Source organism: Pelodiscus sinensis, chromosome 2, assembly GCF_052426305.1.
Source record: "Pelodiscus sinensis isolate ZL-2025 chromosome 2, ASM5242630v1, whole genome shotgun sequence".
NCBI lineage: Eukaryota > Metazoa > Chordata > Testudines > Trionychidae > Pelodiscus > Pelodiscus sinensis.
In genome coordinates, this window is record NC_143053.1 from 43,084,529 (window position 1) to 43,096,743 (window position 12,215).

At 39.2% G+C, this 12,215-nt stretch overlaps 1 long non-coding RNA gene across 1 annotated transcript in view; it reads left to right on the forward strand.

Annotated features, from left to right (window-relative positions):
- LOC112545137 (uncharacterized) overlaps positions 1–12,215 on the forward strand; it is a 70,551-nt gene that overhangs the window by 17,948 nt on the left and 40,388 nt on the right. The gene's annotated exons all lie outside the window — the stretch shown is intronic.

A 12,215-nucleotide genomic window follows, 5' to 3' on the forward strand; every position in this document is an offset into this window, starting at 1 on the left:
CCGGAAAAACTGGCCAGTCTAGACACAGCCCGTGTGTATTGTAAGGATAATAAAGTAGCCGCACTGAATATATTTTACACCGAACAGCACTTTATGATGCATATACCTGGTGTTTAATTTGTCGGTGTATGGCATTCTTAAAATAGAGAGATTGATGTATTATGCACAGAGAAAACATGCACAGAGAAAACATACACATACATACACCGCTACCTCCTTCAGAGGAATTATCTATGCTTTCTTGCCATATTCCATAATCTAGGCTAAAAGTATTTAATTTTTTGGGGTGCTTTTTTGTATGGAAACTCAACACCTACAACTATCTACAGACCAGTTAGAATTACTAGTTGATGGTCTGTCCAGGAAAAGATAACAGGCAGGTTGATCGGTAGGAAAATAACAAAAGATGGACCAAATGTTTTGCGTTAAAAATACATTATAAAACAAATTGCTACAGAAGCTATTTTAGACATGACTATATTTATTCATCACAAGTTTGAGTTATGATGAGAAAAATGTCTGACTTGCTACTTTTACAACAATACCACTGATAGATATGTAGATCACCCTGTCTCTGAGCCACTATCACTTTTATTCTAAAAGAATTATGTTACTCTCTATATGAAAAATGCATTCTTGAACCAGTTTGAATTAGTATTTAATGTACTGTGACCTCAAAGTGCCCCAGGATATTAATGCTAAATGATTACTTCTGAATGCTTTTTGAATAGCTGCATAGAGCAATTAAACGTGTCATACATCACACATGACACAGTTAAATGCCTCTTCTGGTCAAGGAACCTAAACACTTCTTTCAAATGACAGTAATTTCATATTACTGAAGATTAAAAAAGTCACTTGTTACTATTAAAATAAGCATAAGCTAGAGTAGGTGATAACCTTTGCCTGAGGTTGATCAAATTGAAATGAATTTTTATGGCTATCTAGAAGATGATTTTTGATCACTACAAAACCAATGTCCCATCACACTACATTGTCTCTCTAGACAAAAGGGAAATAATAATAAATCCCTTGTTGAATGACAAGTTGCAAAAAAATCGTGTGAAATAAAAGAACAAAGAATATGGTTCATAAAATTGGTATAAAATGTAGATCCTGCTGTTATGTATGTTATTTATTTTAGAGTGTGAAAACCCCATAAATCTAATCCATTATAAAACTCTTATCAAGGTAGTAGAGCTCCAAAAATGCGAGCACTAGGTCTTGGATGACACAGGCAATCCAAGCTTCACTTTTAGGTACCTGGTTTGAATCTCATCCAGTTTTGTTGTGGGTAAAAGCTTTTTCTATTTGGTAAATTTTGTGTATTACTTAATTATTTTGTTGATTTTGGTCCAGTTTATAGTCAGTACCCTCACCCTTTATAATGCTCAAAGGACACAGAATTAACTTAAATATTTTGGGGTATGTCTACACTGCCACCCTAGTTCGAACTAGGGTGGCTAATGTAGGCATTCAAAGTTGCAAATGAAGCCTGGGATTTAAATATCCTGGGCTTCATTTGCATCTTGCCAGGCGCCTCCATTTTTAAATCCCCGTTAGTGCGGACTCTGTTCCCGCGGCTACATGCGGCACGGAGTAGGTAGCTTGAATTAGGCTCTCTAATTCAAACTACCAGTATACCTCGTTCCACATTAGCCACCCTAGTTCGAACTAGGGTGGCAGTGTAGACCAGTGGTCCCCAACCTGAAGAGGCTCCCGGGCGCCTGGGAGCGGGGCCACTCATGCGCTGGGCGCCCGGGGGCGGGGCCGCGTATCCTGGGGCACGCCAGGGGTGGGGATGCCCTTGCACCCGGCGCCGGCATGTGCGCTGGGGCCGAGGCCACCCGAGCGCCTAGTGCCGTGGGCCCAGGGCCGGCGCCGCCGCCCGAGCCGCGCGCCTGGGGCCAGCACTGGCGCAGTGCGCCCGAATGTACCCTGGCACTGGGGCCGCCCGAGCGCCACGCACCAGGCACCGGTGCGTGTCGCACGCCTGGGGCTGGCGCCTCCAGTGCGCCGCGCGCCGGGGGCAGGGCCGGCCCAGGTTGTCGGCGGGCGCGCACAAATGCCCCGGCGGGCGCCATGGCGCCCGCGGGCACCGCGTTGGGGACCACTGGTGTAGACATACCCTTGGTTTGCTACCATTAAAAATTGACTAATTACATTTCTTTCTGTATTCAGATGCTTAAGCCATACTGGATCACCACCAAAGCATCTGAGTGCCATTGGTAGTAAAATATTAGAAACGGCTATTGAGCTAGTGCCATTACTATGTGGAAAACAAAACTATCCAGGTGTCTAAATCACGAGAACAGGAGTGACAAAAATATGAGCCTCAGTAACAACTTCTAAACATATCCTCTAAGAATGGTACTTGATCGAGCTCTGGAAAAAAAATGAGTACAAACTCTGTGTAGTTTTGATCCAGATTTCCAGCTTCTGTTCATTGCCTTGTTTGTGCTCAGGAGTGGGACAGTCTGATGTGACATCCACTAGGTGAAAATTTGTTTAGAAAATGGGCATACAAAGATAAAGTAAGCTTAAATCAATTCAGAGTTTGAAATAGTTGGGTTTAACTGCCAGTAGATAGTCTTGGGCTTTAACCAGGTATGGGAAGGCCATGGCTAGTAACAAAAAACAAAAAGGCTGTGTCTAAACTGCATTCCTTTTTTGTAAAAGGGATGCAAATTAGACACATTGCAATTGCAAATGAAGTGGGGATTTAAATCCCCCCCCACTTCATTAGCATAAAAATGGCTGCCTCTTTTTTCCGGCTCAGAGCTTTGCCGGAGAAAAGCGCCAGTCTAGACGCGGATCTTTCGGGAAATAAAGCCTTTTCCGAAAGATCCCTTATTCCTCTTAAAATGAGGGGTAAAGGAGCTTTCAGAAAAGGCTTTATTTTCCGAAAGATCCGCGCCTAGACTGGCGCTTTTTTCCAGCAAAGCTCCGAGCTGGAAAAAAGCGGCAGCCATTTTTATGCTAATGAAGCGGGGGGGATTTAAATCCCTGCTTCGTTTACAATTGCGATATGTCTAATTTGCATCCCTTTTACGAAAAAGGGATGCAGTCTAGACACAGCCAGAAAGGCAAAAAGAAACTTCATAAAGTCAGACTGGAGAGCTGTAAAGAGAGGGTCATTTTGGGTTCCAGGGAAGTGGGTGGGCACAAGCCTATGGGGAGGATCCATTGAGCCTGATACACACAAGTTAAGTATGTGGGACAGCAGGAAAAAATAACAAGTGAGAGAGTTACCCCTTTCCCCAGGAACTGAAAAGAGGTTGTTGCAGTTCAGGTCAATTAGGGACACCTAAGTCCAATTGAAGGCTGCCTGTGATCTTTAAAAACCCCTCTTCTGGTGAGAGAGAGAGATGGGGTGACAAGCTGCAGCAGGCTACTAATAGCAAAGAGAAAAGGCTTCTAGCTGGAAGGGAGCTTTCCTCCCTTTGGGGGGGAAAGCAACCAAGCCAATTGACTTTATAAGTGCTAGAATTAGAGGGGTGTGTGTGTGTGTGTAATGCCCTAGCCAGGAGGCAAGAAGAGGAATGTTCTTTGTGTGTTGTGTTTCTTTGGTTTGTTTGAAGAGGGCTATTGTAGCCCACCTTGTAAAATACTGGGAAAAATATCCCTCAAATGAGGAATAAGAATTGTGGAATGGGACTCATTCACACCAGGCCCCCACATGGCTAAAGGACAAAACAGTGAGGCTATGTCTACACTCATGGCTTCTTGTGCCAGAAATATGCAAATGAGACTAAGCATGAAATATTGCTGAGCCTCCTTTGCATACCTAATGAGCCACCATTTTTCTGGTGCAAGAACCTCTTCTGCAAAAATGGTGGCTCATTAGGTATGCAAATGAGGCTCAGCAATATTCCATGCTTAGCCTCATTTGCATATTTCTGGCACAAGAAGCCATGAATGTAGACATAGCCTGAGAGTGCATCTAGACAGCAGGGCTTAGCTCAATTTGCATAGCTTATTTCAAAATTGGAAGCTTCTACATAGCACTTATTTTGCAACAGAGCATTCTTCCTTTGACTTCCCTTATTCCTCATATAATGAGGGTTACAGGAGTTGGAGTACGAAGTCCTCTAGCTTGACAGTATTTCAACATTATTTTGAAATAACTGCCTGCTCTGTAGATGTGGACTAAGTTATTTCAAAATGATATTGCTGTGTGGACATACCATGAGCTTGGTGCCTTGCTAGAGAAGTCATGCTACAGGTGAGTCAGGGTAGCCCTTTACTGAAGCAATTCTGCAATGTTGCAAGGAGCTCATAGTGACTTTCATCATCTCTCAGTGCAGTCTTTGGAGGGGTCTGTGTTTGTCCTGACTGACCCTCCTTAATTTTTCTCAGTTAGGACAGCTCCTGGATTTTCCTCTCCAATTCAGTCTACCAGTCCTCAATTTTAGGGCTTGCTATCTCCTGGCTCTTTTCTTGAAAGCAGTGTGGTGCAGGGCTGTCACCCTCTGGTATCCTAGACCTTTCTGCTGCTCCTTCCTTCTCTGTACTCTTCCCTTTGTAGCAGGCTATATTTTTCTATTGGTTGCAGCTGTGGATGCCTGTTTCCATGATTGGCATCTCTGGCAGCTGTGTGGGGGTGCAATCAAGTGGCTTGATTGTAAACAGGAAATATTTCCCTCTCCCCCCTCCTTCCCTCTGTACATACACTTTAACTTTACGCCACCTGGCACAGGAGATTGCCAACACTCCTGGAAGCACACAGTGAAGGGAGTGGTGAATGAGAACCAGAGTAGTGTTTGAATTGGCTTGCTCAGCCTGCTATAACTTTCACCAAGCTGCTATAGGTTTTTCAGTGAGCAAAAAGATGCTCTGCTGTATGGGTAGATAAGATGAATGAAGAAAATCTGCACATGGTTTACAAATGTGAAGAAAGTCAAAGGAAATAGTTCTTCTAATGTGGTGAAAGGGTTCAGAGCTATGTCAGATTCCATTCTCTAAAATCTGTATTTATACAATAGAACTATGCTATCCTTGTCCTGTATAATCCAGTAGTGATACAAAAGAAACTCTTTGGAAAGTTGGAAACATAAGGTAGACATGCCCAAAGCAAATAAATCTTGCATGGTTGGTACTTGCATGGCAAGTAAACCAGGCTGATACTGACCATGCCAGCATCACAGGATGATATTTTCACTAGCATGAACTGTCTTCAAACAATTTCTCAACAGTCTTAGACACTTTTTCAGAATCATGAATGTGCAATTTCTTGTTCCATCTAGCGTAGGCTGTGGAAAAAATTATTGTACTCTGTGCAGGACCAAACCCTTCTCTTGTTCTTTGACTTCCCTTGCACCCCAAAGACAAGCTCATGTCCTAGATTTGTGTTGCTCCGTTTACTCTACCCCTTCATGCCTGGGGGTAGATTGAGATTTATTCTTACAAGAAGGTATAGGTGGCATGGGACACAAGAAATCTTCCCCAACTTGTTCCAGGCCCAATGCCCTCTGAGCAAAAACACTTGGCAGGCGAATTGTCCAGAAGGGAGTTACAGAGGAGATGGTAGCATGGCCTTGCTCTTCTCTGGTGCATTCTAGGAGGGGATAATGTGTGACTCCCAAACGATTGCACAGAGTGCGCATTGCATATTGCGAGCAGCCTCAGGAAAGGCGACGCCTTTTGAGAAACCATCGGCCACAGAGCTCTCTTTCTATTTAAATATTTAAACTGTGCTAAAACTGAGGTTCACTTTATAGTTTTAGGCTTTCCTTCTAGAAACCCATTCTGATGCTAAATCATCTGCTTTGTTTCAATGTGCAAGAAAAACTGCAAAATACAAACCCACGTTTATCTTATTTTTTTTCTTAAACAATGAAACTGTTAAGAATGACGCAACCCCAGCATTCCAAGCAAACTTAGAAAGTGGAATGTTTTATCAAGGCACTAGAGAATTACAGGCAACTGAGGAAGCAGAGAATAGAAGTTTCTTTTTTGGGTGAGGGGGACCAATGGTTGAATGATGATCATCATTCGCTTCAGGCTGGAGGCATGGCTGTCTGCTGCCAGACTGGCTCCCCTTAACTGATGAATTCCAGAAGATTCTAAGTGTTATGGCAGAGTCAGTCAACCTTCTTTAAAGACAATATATAAATAAGCCATTCCTTTTGTACCTCCATTAGGGTGCTATGGAGCATACAGAGACATTGGGAAGACATTGGGATCTAATTGCTTGTGCTTGTGGGCTTCAGTAAGTCTTGAATTCTAATCCTATATTTTTTCTGTGGCCTCTGCCAAATAAATCACTTCATCTCTTTTTTACAGCTAGAAAAACTGAGCAATAGCACTCTACTCATATAGGTGTACAAGGAATACTGAGTTAAGAACTAATTTTGTTTTTGTTTACACTAGTATAAGTGAGGTGTGAAACCAATTGATGTTAATGGCGTTATGCTGGTATTAAACTGCTGAGGTTCGAATAAATGCCTGTGCTTGTAAATGGCAAAATAAATGCTGTCTAATGAGTGGCCCAGATTTAGCTATCCATTTCATTCCATGAACATTCAGTTTGACCGAGTAGAGTTACTCCTACGTACTTGAGCACAATAAAAATCAGAATTCTGCCCATATTATTGTAGCCACCACAGAAACACAGCCACTTCTAGGATGGATTCATTAGACATGTAACAGTGTGTAATATTATAGGATTGTTCAGGGCAAAGTGACGATATTGTGGATATGTCTACACTTGCACCCTCTTTCGAGAGAGGGATTCAAATGAAGACATTCGAAATTGCAAATGAAGCTGGGATTTAAATATCCCATGCTTCATTTACATATTCGCATTATAGCGTTATTTTGAAATAGTGCTATTTCAAAATAAGACATTGTTATGATGCGGTTATTTCGAAAGAAAATCCTTCTCTCGAAATAACCCTTATTCCTCATACAATGAGGTTTACCAGTTATTTCGAGAGAAGGGTTTTCTCTCAAAATAACAGCGTCTGTTATTTTGAAATAGCGCCATAATGTGAATATGCAAATGAAGTGTGGGATATTTAAATCCCGGCTTCATTTGCAATTTCGAATGTCTTCATTTGCATCCCTCTCTCAAAAGAGGGTGCAAGTGTAGACAAAGCCTGTGATTTCAGTTTCTCAGGGTAAGTTTAGGAATTATAGAAAGGATACAAATGCACAGCTATATTTTGCCATAATGAGATGGTAAAAATGGTAGGCCAAATTCTTTTCAGTTGTATCAGTGTACCTACAGGGTTTGTCTACATAGCAGGGCTCAAGTTGAATTAAACTACACAACTTCAGCCTCGTCAATTGCGTAGCTTAAGTCAATATAGTTTATTCGGCTTTTGGTGCGATATACACAGCAGGAAGTTAAAGGAAGAACACACTTCCTTCAACTTCCCTTGCTCCTCATGAAATGAGGGTTACTATGAGTCAGAGTAAGAAGTCCTCCAGCTTGAAGTTATTTTGAAATAAAGGCTTGTAGTGTAGACGTGCACTGTTATTTCGAATAACGCCAGTTTCTCCAAAATAACGCTGCTGTGTAGATGTACCCACAGAGTAATTCCACAGAATGACTTTGGCTTTAAACAGGTGTATATGAGTGGAGAATGTGTCCCAGTGGTTCAACAATAACTCTGAATTGTCTATTTTTATTTTTTTTTGTGGGGTGGAGGTGTTAAATTACAGTCTTTACATTAAAACACAAATAACTAAGGCTACTTTAAAGTTAATGTAATTCAAGTAAATGCCCTCTTAAATCTCTTTTTTTCAAGGCCACAGAGATTTCATTTTTTAACACTGCTTAAAATTGCAAGCTTATATTTTTAGTGGTGGTATTGGCCTCAAGCTTATATTTTTAGTACTGGTGTTGACCTCAATGTCCCTTTCTGTATAATTTTAATTTTTTTAACTATTTTAAATTTATTATTAAGATAACAATACTGTGGTGACCTGAGCTGAACATACACTTCTAAATTCCCTGCCAGAGTCTTTTATTATATAAGAACAATGGGTGAATGTTGTTAATTTTAAATGCAAAATTATAAATCAATTACAGCAATGGCAAAAGCCCTTCATGACATGCTACAATTTACTTTCAAAGACATTTAAACCTATCACACATGCTCAACAATCTGTAATAAATTATGATTTTTTTCTCATGAAATGAAGCTATAATTATGACAGTTGAATTCTTGTTCTGGGAAATAAGGTGGCATTTAATTCCTTGAGAACAAATGACATTCACAAAGGAACAGTTAATTATTCTCAGCTGCAAAAAAAAAAAAAAAAAAAAAGGTGGGGGGGATATGAAAGAGAACATGGTAGCACTTTATGTAAAGTGTCTATTAATGAGTCCATAACTAAGGCTGAACTACAGTTGAACTTTGCTTGGTGTCCATGTGAACAAATGACATCATTTATGAATCTAGGCCTTCCTGTTAACTCCAAAACATGCTGATGATGGGAGTATAATGAAGGAACGTGTGTTCATAAAACCTTTATATGCTTGAAATGGCAGTGAAAGCTGTCTGTGACCATCATTCAATAGAAAAATAAAGCAGCCTGACACTAATAAGATAGGCCAGAACAAGTATCTGAATTAGTCCGGCATTTTCAGAATTGTATTAGAATGGATTTAGTCCTAATAGTTCTTAACTGTTTGGTTGCCATTGCAATACAATGAATTGTTTTGAACCATTTTAGTATTCTTTTGAAAACAAAGGGGGACTGAGTAGTCAGGCCCCGATCCTGCAAGCACATGTGGATGCATTTAACATTAATATCATGAGTAATCCCAATTGTGCTCCAAGGAACTCTCACAATAAAGTACAAGCATTAATGTTTACTAGACTGGCAGATTACTGCACTAACAGTGTATGTCTGGTATGAAGATCCCATTTTCTTCTTTTATTTTGACATATTTAATCTGTGACTGACCAGTGTGCAATTGACTCTGTTGGTAGACGCTCTGTTGAACCTCACTGCTAAATCTTCACAGTTTTTTCAGGTGTCATTTTATCAGTCTCTTATTAAAGAACCGCCCTTGATGACATGCCATTCTTTCTTTGGAGAAACAGATGCTATAGAGAAGGAGAAATAGGATTCCCTATTTTAATTCCAATTTCGGGTTTTAGTTTGATTTGGGACCTCTCTGATATATGATAGGATCAACAAAATTGCATGTAAAACAAAGCATAATCTACTGGGTTAAATTAACACTAATTCAGAAATGATTGGATTAATTACAGTTACATTTTATCTTCAGTACACATGTGCTATTGGCAGAAGTTCAAAGCCTTTTAAAAATTAAATTAGAACTACATGGAAATAGTACAAGTGCAAGTTATTTTTGCAGCACGCCTTTCTAGAATATAATCTATACAGTCAATCAGTAGGATGGCATGATGTATTTTCTTTCACTTTGTTGGTGTTTCCTAAAAATATGAGCAGGAAATAATGTCTATAAACATGCACAGTATATGAATGATTGACAGCTATAATAAACAATGAAAGCTAATAATTCTATGAGATTTCCACCACAACAAGGAAAAACCGCCTTATAACAGGAAAGGGGTTGTGTGAACAATACCCTTTAAAATAAAATATATATGCATACATTTTTCATTTTGTCATCTTTATATAGTTCATTCCCTTGATAGAATGACATAATGGAATAGTTCTAGACTCATGTGGAAAATCATAGAATTGGGTAATTCATTTTATTTGTCCACTCAGCTCAGATAGTGAGCAGAAGATTTATTAATTTAATGTACAACATTAGGTGGCAGGTAAAAGTAATCCTGTTAATGAACATGATTAGAACAGCAGCTGGAATAAAGAAAATGCAGTGTTTGCAACATCCATGGAATTAATTGACCTTAAAATATTCAGAGAATAAATTAAAATATATCTTCAAGATTTAAAGGTGAGTGTACATGTGTTTAACTTGAAAGAGAGTAATAGGAAATTAAAGTACAAACCCTCTTCAATAAGGAAACTGGAAGTTCAAAATGTTTATATGGTCCAATGCCAGATGCAGCCAAAAGTTCTTGCTTAGCACAGAAATCAAATATTTCCTCTCGCTTTTTAACTGGCAAGGCCATGATACACAACTATAGCTAGACCTTTACACATTTCTGAAGTTCATATTCCTTTTTTGCCCTTTCTTAGTATATGCTCCTATTACCTAATGAGTGAGGGACAAGTGCGTACTCTCTATAGTCATACAATTAGTAGCTTTTACTTGTGAGCCTAATCCTGCTCTCACTGAAGTCAGTTGCTGTTTTGATATTTATTTCAGTTGGGGCAGAAACGGGAATCCTTTATTGGAGATTATTCAGATTCAAAGTTTTGATTTTGAAACCTTTATCTCCCTTGAGGTGTGGGTATTCAGATTTGAATCCCTGGATATAAACTTCTCTCTGTGGACTTGGTTAAGAAAGGACCTGTTTTTCAATTTTGCCTTGAATATGGCCAGCACGCTCTCAGATCAGTAGATCTTGCAAAATTCCCACCAGACTCAAGAAGTCATGGAAATAGCTTGTACAATTTTGGTTTTATTATAACCACACCTAAACTCTGACCAAAACTGGATAGGATTCCAATCATATTGCCTCATTTGGTTTCCAATTGTATTACCTGATCAGGTCCCAGAAAGGTTTGGGATGTTGAAACCAACCTGATTAGTGTAATGCTTGCAAGTCTTTGGGAGGCATTAATATAGCAACAATAAACCTAAGTAAACTTACACAGTTAACTATCAAGTCCTCATGGAAATAGGGTTAGAACTTTTTCCACACTCTTCTTCCTCACCCCTAAAAATATATATATTTACATTTGCTTTTCAGAGCTTGCAAGCTTTGCTTAGGCTGTAATGAACTCACTGTACTATAGATATTATTGCAATGCCTAGGAAGCTGTTCTTTTTAGAACCAGAAGGATGAGAAAGTTTTGATGCCTTGGCTGGCTGAATATGTTCTTGTGCTGTTATGGTAATTCCAAATGAGTTATATTTTTGGGGTGGCCCTAATGTTTCCCTTTATTATCCAGGTGGTGATGCCCATAGCTGTATTACATTTTCCCAGCCAGCTGAAAATATAGTTTCTGACTAGATATCATGGCAGAGATATTTACTCTGATTTCAATGCAACTGTCTCTGCTCAGTGCATATTAATAGGGAGCAACATTCCTTGGTAACAAGAAACTGATCTACACTGTTATTTAATTACTTCCATTCAAATACTGAAAGTAATTTTTGGGGTTTTTTTGGGCTGATCTAGTTCTAAATACAATCTAGTTAAGCCTGTGCATGACTCTCTTAAAAGTGAATATAGTGCTTTCAAAAGGAGTAATTCTGGAAGCTGAAATCCTGTTTAGTGATACAGATGTCTGACACGGACAGACATGTTTAAGTGTCCCCATATCAACCTATTTATATGCTCTAGTCCTGACACAAAGGTATCTCCTGGGCGAGAATCCAGGGATTCTCCTCACTTATTCTGCTATAGATCATGGAATATTACCTCCTCTTGAGATGAGCTAGAATTTCTTTTAAAACTTGAACAGAACTTTGTTTTATGCCCATGACAGGGAAAACTGCTGTGGATTTAGAGTGATTATGTTCCATGTCAATATTTGCTATGATCTTTTTATTTACTGAATTTTGTATTCATGGTTTTATACACATAATATAGACTTCATAAATAAAACCAGACAAAAGTTAGTGTACTTACAAGTCTCCTGAGCAGGTCATTCTGTGGAGGAATATAATACAAAGTATCAAAAGAAGAATATATGTCATAATAAGAAATGTAATATTTAGTTAGGGTAAGTTCTTCTATTACCAAAATAAATGATAATTCAGATGACTAATAGTTACTCTATTGGTTTTCAAATCCACTAAATGCTAAATCCATACACATAACCATTACTGCATGTGTGAAGATATGGCTCCTTCCTTTTTGAGGTGAGGTTGATATTCAAGTAGAAAGTAAATCTGGGAGTCTTTCACTATTGTCTTTGAAAAATCATGGAAGTTGGGAGAGGCTCCAGAAGACTGCAAAATAGAAAATATAGTGCCTATCTATAAAAAGGGAAATAAAAACAACATAGGAAACTACTGACCAGTCAGTTTAAGTGCTGTGCCAGGAAGGAAAATGGAATAGGTAATTAAGGAATCCACCTGCAAACATCTGGAAGAAAATAAGGTGATAGGTAGCAGCCAGCATGGATTT